The sequence below is a fragment of the Vicugna pacos genome, chromosome 4 (assembly GCF_048564905.1).
Source record: "Vicugna pacos chromosome 4, VicPac4, whole genome shotgun sequence".
In the NCBI taxonomy this organism is placed as follows: domain Eukaryota; kingdom Metazoa; phylum Chordata; class Mammalia; order Artiodactyla; family Camelidae; genus Vicugna; species Vicugna pacos.
Window position 1 is genome coordinate 17841717 of NC_132990.1, and position 19474 is coordinate 17861190.

The following is a 19474-nucleotide window of genomic DNA, read 5'->3' on the forward strand; positions in this document are numbered from 1 at the left end:
CAACTTTTTTACATAGGTAGAGATGGTCCTTGGATGGCCCTTAAGCAAACATCCAGTAGGTATGAAGAGTGCTTAGTGACAGGCACCGGACTTGACATCCCTGGACTCTAAATAAAGCATCTACATTGGAGATATTGCTAGTCCCAAATATCAGAGGTCATTTTTTTCTTCTGCTAATATGTTCAAAGAGCATACAGGTGATTTGACTAAAGTAATGACATGACGGTTAACTCTTACAGACATCTACGCAACTCCCTCAATTAAAAAAAAAAGTTAGAAGGGGCATAGGATCAAGGCAGTGGAAACTATCTTATTGTTAACATTTCAGTTGATAAAGCTTTATTAGAAAAGAGCCACACACATTAAGTCTAGGAAATACCAAGAAACCCACAGGACCTGGAGATTTCTTAAAATTCCTATTATGTATTTTGCTACCCAGTTTCCGGAAGGAGTAAGACAAAAGAAAATAATCAAGAAGGAAAGAAAACAGCAAACTCTGACCATTTGTGAAGATGACCTCACTTTCTATTTTACAAATAGAAACCATCAGATAGAAATCCCCACAAATCCCTATTCCAGGCACAAACAACCTATCCCCACACACTCCATTCTTGCCTTCCATACATATGAATAGGACTCCTTTCTCTTGTTGAAAATTAATCCTTTTATATTCTGGTTCAAATTCATTTTCATCACAAAGGAATTCTTTAATTATTTCTTCTGTTTATTTTATCTCCCTCTTCTCCTTCTGGTGACTTTTCCCCCTTAGCATACAAAAATTCTCAAGTATATCTCTCTAAGGAGGAAAAAAATTCTCTTTATTTCTGTGTCCCTTCCTGGCTGGACTATGTGACAATCATCTGTGCTTGTCTTCACTTCCTTCCCTTCATTTCGTTCTTATTTTTGGAAGATATTCATTAAGATCACCAATAAAGTCCTAATTTTGTTAACAAATCTCTTTATTGACATTTGTCTCAGAATCTGCAATATCTGGTTTCTTTCCTGCTTCTTGTGTATTTCTTATGTCTTCTTTTCTGGTTTTTCTTTCTCTACCAGCCTATGAAAAAGTGGTGATTGCCCAGAGTTCCATCCCCACCCACCATATTGCCTCTGTTTTGTCCTCCATATATGCTCCTTAGCTCTACTGACAGCACTGTCATCCACCCAGTTGCCCAAAACATCACCTTGAGCCTCACTGTGAACCCCTCTATTTCCCCTTTCCAGACAAATGATCTTCAAGTCTTATCTTCCTCCAGCTAGCATTCTAATCAACCCCCTACAATGGTTAAGGTTATATTTCTAAAATATAAATCTGATCACATTAGCTTTCCCTTTGAAAATCCTTTCATGGTTTCGAATGCCAACAAGATCAAGTCTTACATACTTAATGTATCACTAAAGGCTCTTTGTGACCTTACCCTTTACCTTTCACTACTCCCACCAACAGTTTGCTGAGTGGGGCATACTTTCTCAAGCCTTCCTGCCTTTTCAAAGGCTTTTTCTGCTACCATGCTTAAGACCATGTTCAAGCCTCAAGTTGCAAGAGAGAAAAAATATATACATGTAAGTCTCATTTCTCCAACAGAAGCTTCCTTGGCAGCTCATGATGGAGTTCTGTACTCCCTCCTCTTAAACTATCTCTATTTTATACTTATTGTAGAGTAGTATAATATTTAGCTCTTTGTAATTCAAGTAATAATAATAGTAATGTCAATAATAATTGACAAAAATACCCAGAATTTTTTGAGACGTGACTTAACAGGTATTAGCTCATTTAATACTCACATAAGTCTTAAGGTAACATTTATCACTACTCCCATTTTACAGGTGAGATCACTGAGACACAGAAAGTGAAATAATTTGTCTAACATCTAACAAGTGGTAAGGAGAAGATTCAAACGAAAGCAGATGGGTGACAAAATCCATGCTTTCAACTGAAGCCTGTGAACTCTGGGAAGCCAGGGTCCATGTCTTACTCATCTTTGTAACCAGTGCCTAGCATATAGCTTGCCACATAGCTAATGCCCTATTACTGCATGTTGAATTAAATGCCAAGCCCAAGGGAAGTTGCACTGAATTCCAAATATATTTTCAAGTGAAATTGATTTATGTATGTCTCCAATGAAATCAAGGAAAATATATTTTATATAAATAAATTTAAGCACTTGTAGAAATATTTTAAAAATAATTTACAGTTGCAAGAGACAAATATATATACATGTAGGTATTAGTCACTGCACATCAACACAGTAAAAATGTATCACAAGACAGATGGCAACTCCAAAAAGTCATAGGATTATTGATCAGATAGGCACTGAAACAGAAACTCTGTTACTCCATTGGCCTTCAAGGACATGAAATAGGAGTTTGTGCCATGAAGCATTTCTGCAAATACACTATGAAATATGGTGTCCCTCTAAGCAGCAAGATGCTTCAATCCAGAATCATCATCTTAAATCACCCCAGGGTCTTTCCTTGCCTCTTTTTTCCCATCTTATAGGCATTAAAATTTCAGAAATGAGAAACTGCTTCAATGGACACAATATGAAAGGGGTGTTGCTCCTATAGGAAGGAGCAATAATGTTAAACAGTATTACTGCCTTTGAAGACCAGCAATAAGAAGTAAAGCAGTTGCCAGCTCTGGAAATTCTTTATGTGAAAAACAAAATTGTATAATGTTCTATTTCATTTGCAGAAATGATACCAGAGAAAAATGCATCAATTGTATAAATTTCAACTTCTAGAATTTCAGCTCACTTTGGTGGATGGTGGGGGGCATGTTTAGATTCAAAGTCCTGACAACACTGGCTTTTCAAGCATTGCGAAAATCTCTGGAAGTCAGCTATGGTTTAAAAAAAATGTATGTATACATAGAAAGACTGATACCTTCCCTCTCTGTCCTTCTTACTCAGCATATGATAGTGGAGAGGGCACAGGCAATAAGGACATACAGATTCTCATCTGCCTCTATCATTTACTAAAGTATATGGTAAGTTGCTTTCTCTATATATGTCATTTTTTTTCCATTTTAACATGAAACAAACTATTTTTCTTACAGAATTATTGTGAAAATTAGAGATGTATATAAGGTTTTCATCCTCATACTTAATGCAGCTTAGACAATCTTTGGCATTATTAATAAAGAATATTCAGTATTAATGTTTATGTGCATAAAGAGCTCAAACAAATCCCCTGAAAGAAAGGTAACTAAAAACTAAAATCACTATGACACAGTAAAAAAAAAAAAAAGGAGAAGGGCAGACATAAAAAAGGGGCAGAGGTGGAGTAACAATGTCTGGCAGTAGTAATAAAAGCATGTTGCAAAGGTGTGAGGCAGGAAAGCTGGCCTTACATCCCATCCCAGGCCTTTGTAGAGAGACCTGTGTCTTCCTAACCCGCTTAGAGCCCTTAGTCCTTTTCCTCTATCCCTTATCACTCTGGCTTCACACAGAGATGTAAATAACTGATAAAAGGATCTTACCTGCTTTGTGGTCTTTGCATTTTATTGTGGATCAGTGCTTTGGATCCCTGTACTAACAGTCGGAAAAACCCTTTGTGCTGGTAGTATAAAAACAGCCAAGAGTCAGGCAGCAAAGAGTGCCTTGTGACTATAATATTATTATAACTTTATAAAAATACTGCTGAGCTCACTGTAACCTGCAAAACTGTCACATACCACCCTAGGAACACAAGAACTTTATCACGTACTCCTAAGAAAACAATACCTTAAGCTCCATGACCCACTGGAGACATTACACTCAGTGATTTGAGTTTAAGACACAGCCCTATGGCCTTTTTCAAAAAATTAAATAATAAAATAGCCATTAAGTAACCCAGGCAAGGAACAGATCAATTTACTGTAAGAGATTATGTGGCAAAAGAAGAGAGGAAATCTGCACATCCAAGGTAAGTAAAAGATGGAAGGAATTACAAAGAATAAAAGCAAAGAAGTAATAGTGAGGTTAAATGTTATACTGCTGATAACAATAATCATGCGTAGTCAAAAATGAAGAGAAACATTCCATCTCTCAATAAATCTCACAAAGTCAGTTTTTTCCTCCAGCAGTGGAATGAATCAATGTCTATTTGGGTGAGCTTGAATTTGGGACCATGTAGTATAAAAAACATGTGTGTTTTAAACAATAGGAGGAAACTCAGTGTGGGGAGATGCTCCCAAGATGAGTCACAATAGAAGAACTCCTTGAATGGAAAGGCATGTGTAATCAGCCACGCTATTTAAACTTTTAAAACTCTATTCATTCCCTTTCTCTCTCTCTCCTATTGTGTATTTGTAGTTGTATTTATATTAAGTTAAAAATTCCCATGATAGGAACACGTTACATCTAAGATAAAAACTGGAAAGAGAAGAGGAATCAGACACTCTCCCATTTACCAAAGGTTCCATGAAATCCCAGAGCACTTTGCTGTGCCTGCATTAATAGGACATATTTTAGCCTCTCTTCCATTATTATGAAAGTTTTCACTCGTTTACATATGCACTAGATTATAGATCCTAGGAAAGGTACTGAGAACGATCACTTACTGAGGGAGTCCTATTAGGTGCTGACACTCTGGTAACTCATTTAACAACAGGTATTCTCCTTCTATGTGTATGGAAACTCACTCAGAAGAAGTACATCCCACGTTAGAGCTTGCAAGGAGCAGAGCAAGGGTCAGAATCCATATCAGTCTAACTCCCAAGTGCAAACTCTTCCCACTCCCTGCATCAGTAAGGCAATGAGCCCCCAAACCAGGCTCATAGCAGATACACGTAATTGAGGAAATCATTCTTTCCCTTCATCACAGATGTGGCCTTAAGAAATCTCCATGCATCCTCTAAAGGTGTAACTAAAAAGGCATAAAAAAATGAAACCTGCGGGTCATGCCAACTACCATGCGGGGACAGTGCCGTTCATTTTGGTGTCTCGTCATGCCTAGGGATGCTACAGATATTTGTTGAAAGAATGAATAAAGTATTAACACTGAAAGAGAGAAAAACAAGTTTGGGAATAAAAATGGAACAGAAAACTAACAATGCATACGAATAGAAAGGAACTCTTTTGTTCATTTCATGCACATTGGGATTTGCATGAAATGAATAAGCTGAATAGACTGGCAAACTGAATTTTAGCAGTGGTTTGGCTATTCACAACAGAAACATGATGAATATTTCAAACTAAAGGCTCACCACATTTACTTGGGAGATGGCTCCTCTTAGATCACCTCACTTTCATGCTAAAAAATGGAAAGGTCACAGTATTTCTGAAAACATTTTCCTCTAGGGAGACAACATTTCTTAAAATGACAGTCCAGCAAGGCTGCATAGCATCCCAAAAGTTTGGTGGCAACTGGAAGTCTCTTCTCAGCAATGGGTAATAATAATTTGCTTCCAAACAATCTCTATAAATTTGCTTACTGAGTCAGGGTAATCTTTCTGAAAAGACAGTCCTTTTATTATTTCTAACAATGTAGATTGATGCTAAATGTTCTGGAGGTTGGCAGGGGGCAGGTGGACTGAGATAAAGGATTAAAATAGCTTGGGTATAATTTTTGTGCATAATTAAAGAGAAATTAGTGTTAATTATCTATGCAACCAATAAGTATCTATGCTGTAGCTAATGTGGTGTGTATTAACACTATTGAGTTTCAGGTTCAACATGAGGTAAGTGTATACTCAGAAAAATGGAGTACACAGTAAAATTTCTTCTTTCCTTCATTAAGCAGTCCCTATTAAGTAATTCCTCCCAAAAATACATACTTCAATCTTTTGTCTTAGACAGCTTATAATAAATTATAGTCATCAGCTGTTATAAGAATCAAAAAAGCTTAATACATATTATAAAGAGCCAACTTTTCTCTTGGCCATGGGCAGGTATGGAGGACACACAAAATGCGTGCATGATGCATGAAATTTTGGTGTAGTAAACATTGCTGAATGCAATGAAAGAAAATATCCTTCTCTGTGGTTAACATCCCAAGGCATCAAGTGCAGGAACAGGAAACAGTGAGGTACAGTGTGCTGGCTCCTCCTCCTGTTTGTAACCACCTACTTGCCTGTCCAATTACCCTGTGCAATTAGCCACAACAGCACCTGTATCACCACTGTGCCTATGAGCTAATGTGTCTTTCCCGCTTTATTATAAACACTTCAAAGATAAGAGCTTGTCTTAGTCACCATTTTATTCCTAACAGAGCCACTGGTTCCTAATATCTTCTCAGGAAGTGTCAGTGACTGTTCTTTGTGGAATGGCTGCTGCACCATCAAAGTCCCTAAGCCACCTGTGAATGGAAAGGACTACATAAAACATCTCAGGTATTCTTTGTCCTTGGATATTTATCCTACACCAGAACCTTAGGTCCCACCTTATTCCAACCTAGCATAATCTCCCCAAAATTCATTTCTGCTTTAGGGCCTCATGAGAGGAAGAGGAGGAAGAGCACAGCAGCAGTGAAGTGCATGCTCCTCTGGTGTCTGAGACGCAGGGCTGGGGCCAGGGGGTGGGGGCAATCCTAGGGCTGCCTCAGGAGGTGCCTCTTCTCTACGGCTCTATCAGGACCTAACTTTGATACCCTCCAGTGTCAGACAGCTGTGACAACAACCAGAGACAAGTCACTAAAGTCCTCTGTCTCTACCCAGGTGTTGAACAGCACTTTCTCTTCTGCTATTCATTTCTTTCTATATTCCCATCCTATACACACAGAGAGCACAAAAACCAAAGATCTCATAAATTACTGTCCCATCCCATCACTGCAGAGCCTTTTCATGTTGAAAATAACAACACAGTCTGACTCTTATTTACTGAAAAAAATAAATGTGTCATTAAATTTCCCTAAAACCCAAAGCATCCTATTTCCAGGGATTTATTCCCATTCATGAATATTCTATATTTATTATATCACAAATACTATATTTATATTTCAATACACAATGGCATGTTTCTTTTGAGGCTGAAAGGGAAATACTTCTGTCTTTATGGTTTTATTGTTTTTCTACCAGATGATTAGAAAGCGAAAGTATGAGCTTTATAGATGTCGGAGGCAATCCTGTTCTGTCATTTTTTTATGCACATGCTGACTCAATGTCATAGAATAACTGTGTTGCTTTCTGCTTTCCCTGACAGTCCAAAGAAAGAGAAATGCATACAAATCATTTTACTGTTTAAAAGTTTTGAATAAAACATGCTAACCTTGTCATACTAAGTGACAGACAGAAATGTCACCATTGTTTGCCAGGGACAAATAATCCATATACTTCATGTATAATTCATCTGATCTTTAAGAATGTTTAACAATATTGAATTTAGATAAATTTCAATGTTATGATGCATCAAACTTCTTTTATCAATTTACACATGTGCCTCATCAATTTAAGTCTTCATTTGTATTACTCTATTTTTGTATTAACTATGACAGATCAAGAGGCTATTCTTATTTCCAGGAAAAATGTATAGGTGCATTGTCCATATTATAGCCTCCTCTCCACGTCCCTTGCTCCATCAGGTCTTAACGTGGAAACCTCAAATAACCCAAGGGTTGTAAATCTGCCACAGAAGCCCCAGTTCCAAGTACAGGTATCTACAAGTCTTTTGACATAGAGCCTTTGGTCTCCAAACAGAGATTGAAGAACTCAGAGAGATAAGATTTCAATCCTTTCTAAAATAAGATTTCATTGGCTTCCAAAGCCTTTCTGTCAATCAAAGCTAACCAAAGGCAGGTCTAAAAAATGAGCTGGCTTGCAGGTAAAATAGATGGACAAGAATATTTTGAACAGGCTTCAAAGTGAGCTGGAATTTCCTATGCTGTGAATCAAGAGAAATGATGTTGGCGGTCTACTGCTGAGTATGATCTCCTGAGCAGCCGCCAATGCAGATAATCATGTGGTTTCCCTGCGTCTGAAAGGACTTCTCTCTGCCGTCACCACGTAAAACCAGTGCCTCCAAGAGGAAAATAAAACATTTGGTTGACAGTGCCCTCCACATGGTTAGACAATAACATTACTACAGAATCATTTAAGAAATGACTCATTGAGCTTAGGAATGAATTGAGAAACTAAATGTAAATCAGACTGAAATCTCCAGGAGCATCTTCTGGAAGTCTGTTTCCTATTTTAGGAAGAGTAACTAATCATTTTTGTACAACTTAATTTTGCCAAGCTGTCCCTTCTCCCCTATCAGAATTTTTCCTTGTCTGTGAGCCTCAGAAAGTTCTTTCTGCCCTTGGAGATCATTTTACTTCTATTAAGAACATTTGATAAAATAACAAAAGTTGTCATGATTCAGAGGGTAAGAGTTCTGTTGTGGTGGTTGTTCTCAGAAGGCGGGAGCAGGCGAGGAGCCAGCATACCCACACATTTCACATTTCGTAAGCTAACAATTTATATCGTCTCTTCAGGTTCTTATATACATGCTTATGCAGAGGCCATGTCAGCTTCTCTCAATTATACCTAGGTGAAGAGTCAGTAATATAAATAGAGTTGGGTAAATAAACCCATAGGAGATTATTTAAATTTATACATTGGACTTAAGAAAGAGTTTCCTTTTGAGAAATGCTAAATCCATTAAGGGACTCTATAGAATGCCTCTTTCAAAAACTATTTGGAATAGGTTTTTTTTTTTTAACTGCTCAAATTACTTCTGATTTTTCACATAGCATCTTTTTTTCTGGGTTGAGTATCTATAGTTTACATGTAATTTTCCAAGGGTCAAGACACTCATCCAAAATATTTAAGAACCACTGTTTGGCACCATGTGGGCTCTTATTTCTCTAGAAGGGTTTGAACTACCTCTACTTGGAGGTAGGAAATTACATCAGCTATACTACAGAAACTTAAGCTTTACTGGTCTAAAAGAGTTAACACTGGTCCTTAAATAAGTAATTTATACCAGATATCACTGACAAATTTTCACCTTTCAGTTACAGTATACATATGTCCATAGATTGCCATTATTTTCCAAACAGTTCTAATTTCATTGTGGAACATTTACCAGATGGAAAGGAGCCATTTTATGGGCTTCTGGCAGGTAAAGGTTGGATCTGCTAAATGAAAACCCCATGTTTGAGGAGTCCATGAAATTGGCAATAACTGACTTTTGAACACAAAGAGAATTTTAAACCTGCTTTTATTTGGAACAAGACAAGAGATTCCTTTGAAGAGATTTTTATTAACCCTTAAAATATTCTTTGTTAAATGTGGACCTTTAACTAGCATCAATTTGGATGAAAGATTTGTTGAATGGATTCCCGTACTAATTCTCAATATTAAAACTACCATTATGATCATTATTTTGTTTATACTATTTAGCAAATATTTAAAGGATGGAAACTGTAATTCATTAAGTGATACTTTGGAAAACCTCTACTTCCCAGAGCAGAGAAGTGGCAAGTAGAATGCACTGATTTTGTTTATGTATATACATCCTATATGTGTAATGAATGCTTGCTAAAGTTATTCATCCCTACTTGATAGAGCTATTATTTCTTCTCACTAACTACAATTTACTTTCCTTTCCCCAGGGTCTGGGGTCTTTTAAAAATCCACTTGTCATTTTAAACTTCTTTCTTCCTCTACAGTCATTTTATCTTGGAGATTCAGTAAAATATTTAGCATTTCTTTAGGACAGATTTAGGATTAACATTAGTGTATTGACCTTATGGAATCTTCCCCGACTATTTTCTACTTACACATTTCTGCTTAGTATTTTTTTTTTCCACTTAGAATGAGCAGGTGAAAAGAAAATGTGTCAGGGGGGTGGGGGAGATATTAACCCCTAAATGGATTTTTTTAAACCAAACCAATGCCAACAGTCCAGCAGCAAGTAGTACTGTGTGTAATCAACAAAGCAGTGTGGAGGAAAATGTATTATAGTTATGATTCTGATAAATATAAACAAGACTAATACTTTTTAGGACATCAGAGAGCCAGGAGGAAAAAAGGTGACAATAGATGTGCCATAGCATTCTGTTTGTTATTTTTATGGTAAAATAAATAAATAAAAATAATGAAATTTCTCCTTTCATTTTGAAGGAATAATTCCCATTAACCAAATGCCAAGAGAAATGTTCTCAAGAATGGTTATAGACAGTATGCTTTTCATCCACTAAGATTAAAATAAAGTATTTTTCAAAACCATAAGCCTCATGCATCTCAACAAAATTTACAATATCAATGTTTCATTATTTAAAACTTCTCATTTTTCATGCTGTCCCAACAGTGATATGATATCAACTCACTTAGTGCATTTCACAAAAGTAAGGATGTTGGCCAAGAAACAGTCAGCAGGCAGCAGGCAACCCTGCTCTCTTTCTCAACTGCATTTTGGAAGCCCAAATGTTGAAGCTACATTTTCTATGCTTACTTTTTTTTGGTTGGTTCAGCAAATATTTCTTAATGAGGACTTCTGATTTTACAGATGAGAATACTTAAATAGGGTAGGAATCTGCTAGAAAGTGAATAATCAAAAGAAGGAAGAGGAGAAGGAAGAAGAGGTTTACAACTAACATAACAAAAAGTGGGCCACAGGAGACTGCCATTTCCAACATAAGCATGCAATACACTGTAGCATGATCCTGTAGCATGGAGAGGTAAAAATGTTATTTATAGAGAGCCACAAAATGAATCAAATGATGAGAAGTTATTTTAATTTCACAATAACCTCAATGAGTAATTTTGATGTGAAAAGATGAACCCAGGCAAAGAACTGAGAGATAAGGAAGAAATGACGGAGATCTGAACTACTTTGCAGATAAAACTAAGCTTGACTTGGAATTTGAGGCTTGGGGGAAGTTTTAGGGGTTCTTAGCCAAATAGAGATGATTTCTCCTTGTCAATGCCCTATATAATTAGTTGATTCCTCTTGCAAGGCACTGAGTAAGAGATTTAGAACTCCAATACACAGATACCAGTCAAAAACACTTTTCATTAAAATCTTTTTAATTTTCTACTCAAAAAGTATTAAAGAATAATCAGATATTACCTATAATAGCTGTCCCAGTAATATGCTAATATGATTCCATCCTTTTCATTACAAAAGTCCAAATAGTGACAACCCCTGCCTTCTAAATTAAGATGGGCAAAGAGAGGTCACTCCATTGTCAAGATCCATGAACATAACTTTCCCTGGTGGTAAGGTGATTCAAGACTTTGTTTTATAACCAGGATAACTGTAGAGAGTATCTTTCAATTATAGCTTTTCATTTCTCATACGGGCCACTGAGAGACTTAAATCCTCTGTTTCCTCAAGGAAATAATTCAAAATAGGAAGCCTACATAATTTCTTATAACCTAGAAGATGTAAACATTTTCCAGTACACTTTGTGCTGTCACTCTCTCCTCAGTTGGAACTTATGTAAGCTTATCTTCTGTAAATGGAACCATCCCAAAGCATGAATGATAGTAGATCAAATCTGTTTGGTTATAAATGAAAGACAGGTTGTCATGTCATAAACTCACAGCCTCGTTTTTTCAAGAATCCACAAATATGACATGGAAAATAGCAGAAAAAAAATTGAGAATTTGGGTAGCTGTGGCATAATATAAGAAGAAAGGACACTGCCTGCCCATCAAGCAAAAGGTTGAAGACCCTGAGATAAAGATAATCATTGAGAAATACCTATGTAGTAATGCCTGGGAACTTTAAAAACGGGGACATCTAAAAAGCAAATGTGTTTTGTGTTCAGTGCTGGGAGGCAACACAACCAACTTCTGATGTCCCCAAACCCTCAATAAAATCTTGAAATACAGAACTGACTTTGCTCATGTTATTTTGACAAAAGTGCAAGGATAGAAAGAAAAAAGAAAGTTGAAGGAAATGAGATACACAGGAGATATGTTAAAATTCAGAGGAAAATAAAAAATCAGGGCAAAAGTGACTAAGAGAAATTTAAGGGATGGGGGTGACGGATAGAATTTGCACCAAAATGTGCACATTGGCTAGTTGGTGGTGGTGGTGGCAGGATTTTTGTCTGTTGGTTTGCTTCCTTGTTTGCAACATCACAAGGGATAGCCACTCTCACCACTTTTATTCAACACAGTTTTGGAAGTCCTAGTTACAGCAATCAGAGATGAAAAAGAAATAAAAGGAATCCAAATTGGAAAAAATGAAGTTAAACCATCACTGTCTGCAGAAGACATTTTACCATGCATAGAAAATCCTAAAAACACTACCAGGAAACTACTAGAGCTCATCAGTGAATTAGGTAAAGTTGCAGGACACAAAATTAATACACAGAAAGAAATCTGGTTCATTTCTATACATTAACAATGAAGTATCAGAAAGAAAAATTAAGGGAACAATCACATTTACCATTGCATCAAAAAGAATAAAATACCTAGAAATAAACCTATCTAAGGAGGCAACAGACCTATACTCCAAAAACTGTAAGATGATAATAAAAGAAACTGAAGACAACACAAACAGATGGAAAGATATACTGTGTTCTTGGGAGAATCAGCATTAAAATGAACATATTACCCAAGATAATCTACAGATTCAACACAATCCCTATCAAATTACCAATGGCATTTTTCAGAGAACTAGAAGATAAAATGTTTAAATTTATATGGAAATACAAAAGACTCCAAATTGCCAAAATAATCTTGAGAAAGAATATAGGAATTATGCTCCTTAACTTCAGACTACACTACAATGCTACAGTAATCAAAATAGTATGGTACTGGCACAAAGGCAAACACATAATAAAAACAGATAATAGATCAATGGAACAGTATAGAAAGCCCAGAAATAAACCCAAGCACTCAGAGTCAATTAATTCATAACAAAGGAGGTAAGAATATACAATGGAGAAAAGACAGTCTCTTTAATAAGTGATGCTGCAAAAACTGGACAGCTACATGTGAAAGAATGAAATTAGAACATTTCTCATACCACATACAAAACTAAACTTAAAATGGATTAAAGATACCAATATAAAACTGGGTACTATAAAACTCCTAGAGGAAAACATACACAGAACACTCTTTTGATATAAATCGCAGCAATGTTTTTTGGGTCTGTCTCCTAGAGTAATGGAAATAAAAATAAAAATAAACAAATGGGACCTAATTAAACTTAAGTGCTTTTGCACAGCAAAGGAAACCACAAACAAAACAAAAAGACAACCTACAGACTGGGAAAAAATATTTGCAAACAATGCAACCAACAAGGGATTAATTTCCAAAATATACAAACAGCTCATACAGCTTAATATCAAAAAACGAACAACCCAGCAAAATATGAGCATAATACCTAAATAGACATTTATCCAAAGAAGACATATGGATGGCCAATAAAAACATGAAAAGATGCTCAATATCACTCATTAGAGAAATGCAAATCAGAATTCCAAGAGGTATCACCTCACAGCAGTCAGAATGGCCATCATTAAAAAGTCTACAAATAATAAATGCTAGAGATAGTGTGAAGAAAAAGGAACCCTCCTACACTGCTTGTGGGAAGGTAAATTGGTGCAGCCACTACGGAGAAGAGTATAGAGGTTCCTTAAAAAACTAAAAGCTGAGTTACCATATGATCCTGCAATCCCACTCCTAGGCATAAATCTGGAGAAAACTCTAACTTAAAAAGATACATGCACCCCAATGTTCATAGCACACTATTTACAATAGCCAAGAAAGAAGAAACCTAAATGTCCGTCAACAAATGAATGGATAAGGAAGGTGTTACATATATGTAATATATGTAATAAATGTGTATATATATATAATGTATATATATTACTCAGCCATAAAAAGAATGAAATAATGCTATTTGCAGCAACATAGATGGATCTAGAGATTATCATATTAAGTGAAAAGTCAGACAGAGAAAGACAAATTTCATGCATCACTTACACATGGAATCTAAAAAAAATCATAGAAATGAACTTATTTACAAAATAGAAATAGACTGAGACATAGAAAACAAACTTACAGTTACCAAAGGGAAAAGTGGCGGCAGAGGAAAGTGAGGGATAAATTAGGAGTTAAGGATTAACATACACACACTACTATATATAAAATATATAAACAACAAGGACCTATTGTATAGCACAGGGAACTATATTCGATATCTTATAGTAACCCATAATGGAAAAGAATCTGAAAAAGAAGATGTAAATACATGTATTACTGAATCTCTTTGATGTACACTTACAGCTATCACAACATTGTAAGTGAATTATATTTCAATTCTTTAAAAAATGGTTAACAAAATAAAAGCATAGGTTATCTGGCCAGCTGATGCTTGTGTAATGTACATAAAACAGGTGTGATGATCATAGAAGCTCAAAATGATATAAGACGGACGAGCAAATTAGAGATACTAATAGTGAATATATTACATGCCAGAAAAGAATAAATAAAGATAGATCTCTCCTGTTACACTGTTCTGACTGGACATCATACACAATGCTTGTTTATTTTGTCCGTTTGACTTTTTTGTATTTTTTGCCTGAGGTGATAGAAAAATAGTACATGGAAGTGGGAAATTCAAAAAGAAAGCCAAATGTCTAGGAGGAGATTTGTATATAGACTAAGGATGAGGGCTACAGAAAAATAAATCAAGCCACTAACAAATTTAAAGCCCTGACATCACAGTTAAATAAGATTCTTGTAGTTCTGTGCACAACGAATATTGTCTCTGCCCACACCTTTGCTTTGTCTTAAGGAAGGAACTAAGTTGAGAGGCACCCTAGTGAGTCATGTGATCACCGATGCCCAGAACTCCATGTTTTCCTCAGAAAGCAGTTCAGTCTTTCTATCATCCATCTGTACACAAATTCTAGAACCTTTACTTCAGTCTGTTTATGAGGAAAAGCTGTTGACAGCAGGGAATCAGGAAAAGTACATTTCTAGGCTGAATCTAAACTTAGCCACTATCTAATTCTGTAATGTTGGAGCAAGTTGCAGAACCTATGTGGGCCATAGTTGCTTCATCTGTAAATGAGGAACATAATGGCCTCAACCTTGTAAAAAAAAATTTTTAAGGACTCAATGGGTCCATATATATAAAACACTTAAGAACAGTGCCTGACATGTAACAACAACTGTAAAAATGTTAGCTATTACTATGATTTGTACTAACAGCAGTGCCATATAAGGCACAGAAATACTTGTCACACAGTAGTTACTCAGTAAAAGGGATTTCCATCCTCTCTCTCTCATCACCTCTCTCCCTCATTTTTAGACACATATGGGCATCCCTTAGCTTTCTCTTCCATTGGCACAGTGCCTGGCACATTCCTCGTCTCTGACAACCACAAGGGTAGTTATGCCACAACGCACGTGTACATCATAGAGGGGAGACAGGTGAGTAAGAAAGTTTTGCAGGGTTATTGGTCTCAGTGCCTAGGGCCTTAGAATTTTAAAGATGGAAAGGGCTTCCTACATCACTGATTGGAAATCTGTTACCTTCTTTCTCTGGTCCGTAGGAACCTCTATTTAGTTTATTCCAATACCTACACTAGACTATAGTTCACCACTCCATCTAACTTACCAATTGCTACAACAGCAGTTCTCCTTCCTGACTGCACAGTAGAGTCATGTGAAACGTTAAAAATACCAAATACATGATTATACTATCTTTTTTTAAATGGCTGATTATTAAAATCACCTGGTAAGTTATTCAAAACTACATATTATTCAACAGAATCAGTTTATTTAGGGTGGGGCCATGGAATTTTTTTTTTCAGAAGCACCTAAAATAATTAATATTCATCTTAGTTTGTATACCACTGTTCTGCCCTTCGTCTCACCTCATCTAATCTTACCTACACTTGAACTTGGAGTTAGGGAAAAGAGGAACAAAAACCCATCATACTAAGAGGGGAAAAAAGAACTTTTTTTCTTTTTTGATACCTTGATATGCTTTTTGATGTCTTAGATATCACGATCACATATTTAAACATAGGTCCCACCTACTTGGGAAGGATTTCCTTCCCTACTGGGGCAGCTTTTGGAGGAATTCTGACTTCTCAGTAATTCTGAGTAGTCTAACTTCTACTCCTAGGATATCACCAAGTGCTCCATCTGTTGCCATCTCTCAGAAACTGATTAAACAACAAGCAGAATTCCCCTCACTCTGACAAGAACACCTTTAGACAGAAAAAATGTAAAAGACTGAGTGTGAAAATTGCAAGTCAACATGCCTAGAGCCATGATAAATATGCAAACTGGTGACATAAAAGCACATGTGACAAGCATTGAGGGATGTACCTATACTAAATGAGAACTTTTTTCTTTAGCTAGTCTCTTTCCCATCTCTCACCGCCTCCTTCAGGGTTTATTTTTGTACATATCACATCCTGAAATAAAATGAACTCTCCTGCAAAACAGGTACTTGGTACCTGGCTCGTTGCCAAAAAAATTATACATTATATGTAGTTTTACTTTAAATTAGACTGGATAAGTGCAATCGGAATATCTTTCTGTGTGTATTCACATATTGTCATTTTGGGGATAGCTGGTGGGGACAGTGCTGGAAAAAATCTTACTATGAATCATTAAAGACATTATTAAATTCCGTGGCACATAGTCTCATACTGTTATTTCTCTCACCTTGCTTGTGAATATTCAACTTAGAACACAAGACAAAGGAATAAGTTTTGCTCACCCACATTTTGTTCTAGGCATAGAGAAACTTCCTCACTAGGGTCTGAATGGGAGAGGATCAAAAGAATCTTTCCTAAGGTTTCATTTGATCTACAAACCATAGTCCATGAAGCAGCCATCTGATTTTTAAAAGTCAAAGAGCTCAGTAAAGAGAAAAGGATATAAATATGAGGCTTTGGGAATCAAAGGCTGTTTAGGAAGGGTCTCTAAACCTCATATCAGGACTTCTCTAAATCACTTAATTATTACAACATCAAAAACAGAAGAAAGAAATTCCCCTTGAAAAATAAAAACACTGTTATAAAAGAAAAGTCTGAGTGAATAGGAAATATGTGTGTTTGCCCACAGTGTGCTTGTGACTACTGCTACCACAGGACTCATCACAGTGCTTACCTGCCCCCCACCTCCCCTGTGATGCTGAGAGAGCCTTAAGGGCAGAGACTGCATCCTGTCTGGCACACTGACATCTAGCACAAACATTTGCTGAATCAGTGAATAATCCCCTTTTCAACTTAAAGAGAGGGAAAATAAACCAAGGTACAGTGCTTAAACACACACTGTCTATAGCCTGATTGCATGGACTCAAATTCCAGCTCCTCCACCTACTAGGTGGGTAACCTTAGACAAGATACTTAATACCTCTGTGCCTCAGTTTGCTCATTCTAAAAACAAGATTATAATAGCACTTCATAGGATTTATTACAAGGAGTAAATGAATCAATATATACATAAGGCACCAAGAACAAGGCCAGAAACATAACACATACTGAAGTTAGCCATTAGTATCTGCTACTTGTATATGCTACCTCAATTTTCCCAACAATCATCTGAGATAGACACTTTTAGCCCACTTCACAGATAGGAAAGCTGAGGCCTAATTAAACTCTTAATTAACAGACATATTATTTAAATTGGTTCTGCCTACTTCCAATGCTTTTGCTCTTTGACCCCCTCCAGAATATCTCCCTTTTGCACTTCTGTTTACTTAAATTTAATTTATCAACTTTCTACTAGATGTCTAAGTTATTATTTGTGATGCTGCTCAGGACATAAAAAGATGAGCCAGGCATGATGTCTCTTTTCAAACAGGACAAAGTTAACACTGGAGTAAAATGTAGATTACAACTAGTTTTAGTGCAAGGAAAACATTATAAGGAATGTAATAAAGTTTTGAGGTCCTAGGAATGAAAGACAGAAGGAAGATTCTGGTTAAGGGTGGGAAAGGCATCGTGCAAGAGACAGTTTTTCAACTGGCCTTAGAAGACTTGTGGGTAGAAATGGCAGGCAGCAGTGGGAGCAGGGAGGGGGAGAAAGGGAAGACACATCAGATGGAAATCACAGTATGTGCAATATTAGAGGCAAAAAATAGACACATATACACACAACCTGCTTATGGAAAGCCAGACGGGTTAAGTTTGCTGCCTTGAAGACATAACAAAGCTTGGAGAAGCAGTACATGGTCACTTTGGGGAGGGCCCTAAAAATCATGCCAAGAAATTAAAACTTTGCTTTTAAGTCCTGAGGAGTTGGTCTAGGCTTCTGAAAAGACTTACAAGAAGAGGGTGTAGAGGTTGTCATATGGCCAAAACTCTACCTTAGGATATTTCTTTGGATATGCTGTTGAGGGAAAGGAAATGAAATGCTAAAAAGCAGGGCCAGGGAAAACAATGCAAAGAAGCAAGAAGAGTGTCATGAATTAGGATAGTAACATGAAGGAAAAGAAGAAGAAAAGAAGGCTAAAAGATTTAGAAAGCAGGAATTAGGAAACGACTAGAAGCAGAGAATAAAGAAGGCCAAATATGATTCTAAAGTTTACAGAGCATTTACTTAGTGCCTGGAAATACACTACATTATCTCATTAAATTCTTACAACAACCTTGCAAGAGAATTTAATATCATTTCTCACAAAGGGAAATAGTGGTCTGAGTTTGAATATTGATTCTTCGCACTTACTGTATGAAATTAGAAGAATTACATAGTCTCTCTAAAGACTTGATTTTTCTCATATGTAATATGTAGATAATAATAGCTATCTTGTGTTGATATTGTGAAAATTAAAGTAGATAATGTTTATAACTTACTTGCCTTAAAGGAACTAGCAGAGATTTTCTAGCTATTGCTAATTTCAGCATTACCTATTGCTATTATAGTAATATTGTGAGAAAAATTTTACTGCGAAAGAGTTATTAAATTGCCCACAATCACGTTCTTAGTAAAAATCAAAGATAAAATTCAATATTGTATCCTTATATTTCCAAAGTCTGTCCTTTATCTAACATTCCATGTTTCACCTCTCAATGTAGAGGAATGACTGTCATGTCTTTGGAGTGAGGGAAGGGAACCAAAATAATGAAAAAGAGGATGAAATCACAGAAGTCCTAAAATGAGTCCCAAATTAACATTTAATTAGAAGATGGTTTTGTTCCAGATCTGAGCCTGAATGCCATTTATCAAATAGACTCTTTATAAACTACATACAATTCCATATGTAAAAATTGTAATTCAAATACAGTGTTAGAAAATTAGGATTCACCACCTAGTATATAATTTGCCAATGAAAGTTTCATGAAGCATAGAGCACTTTGGGGAAATCTTTTTAATTGGCAGTACCCATTCATCAGGGGTTGCCTTGTTTTTCAACCCCATTAGCTATGTGAGGTTATTTGGAAATATTTGACAAAATTTAAAACTTTTCATCCCAAGGTGTTATCAAAATATTAAGGCTGGTAGTCATTGTGTCTGTCAGGTCTTAGAAAGGGAACACCTGTCTTTTAGAGGCTGGAATGACATCTGGAATTTTCTTTTTTGCAGACATGTAACATTCAATCAGATTAATTTTTAACTTTCTAATTTCTTAAAGGGCAAATCTTA

At 36.2% G+C, this 19474-nt stretch overlaps 1 long non-coding RNA gene across 2 annotated transcripts; it reads left to right on the forward strand.

Moving 5' to 3' along the window:
- The first annotated feature begins 1475 nt into the window (after window positions 1-1475).
- Window positions 1476-6783, forward strand: LOC140695823 (uncharacterized). Of its 2 annotated transcripts, XR_012071649.1 has the most exons (5): window positions 1494-1563; window positions 1828-1881; window positions 2913-2989; window positions 6220-6313; window positions 6411-6783. It is a non-coding gene; the product is annotated as an uncharacterized lncRNA (long non-coding RNA). The 2 variants fall into 2 exon arrangements; XR_012071650.1 differs by lacking the exon at window positions 1828-1881 and having other exon boundaries at window positions 1476-1563.
- Window positions 6784-19474: the final 12691 nt, after the last annotated feature.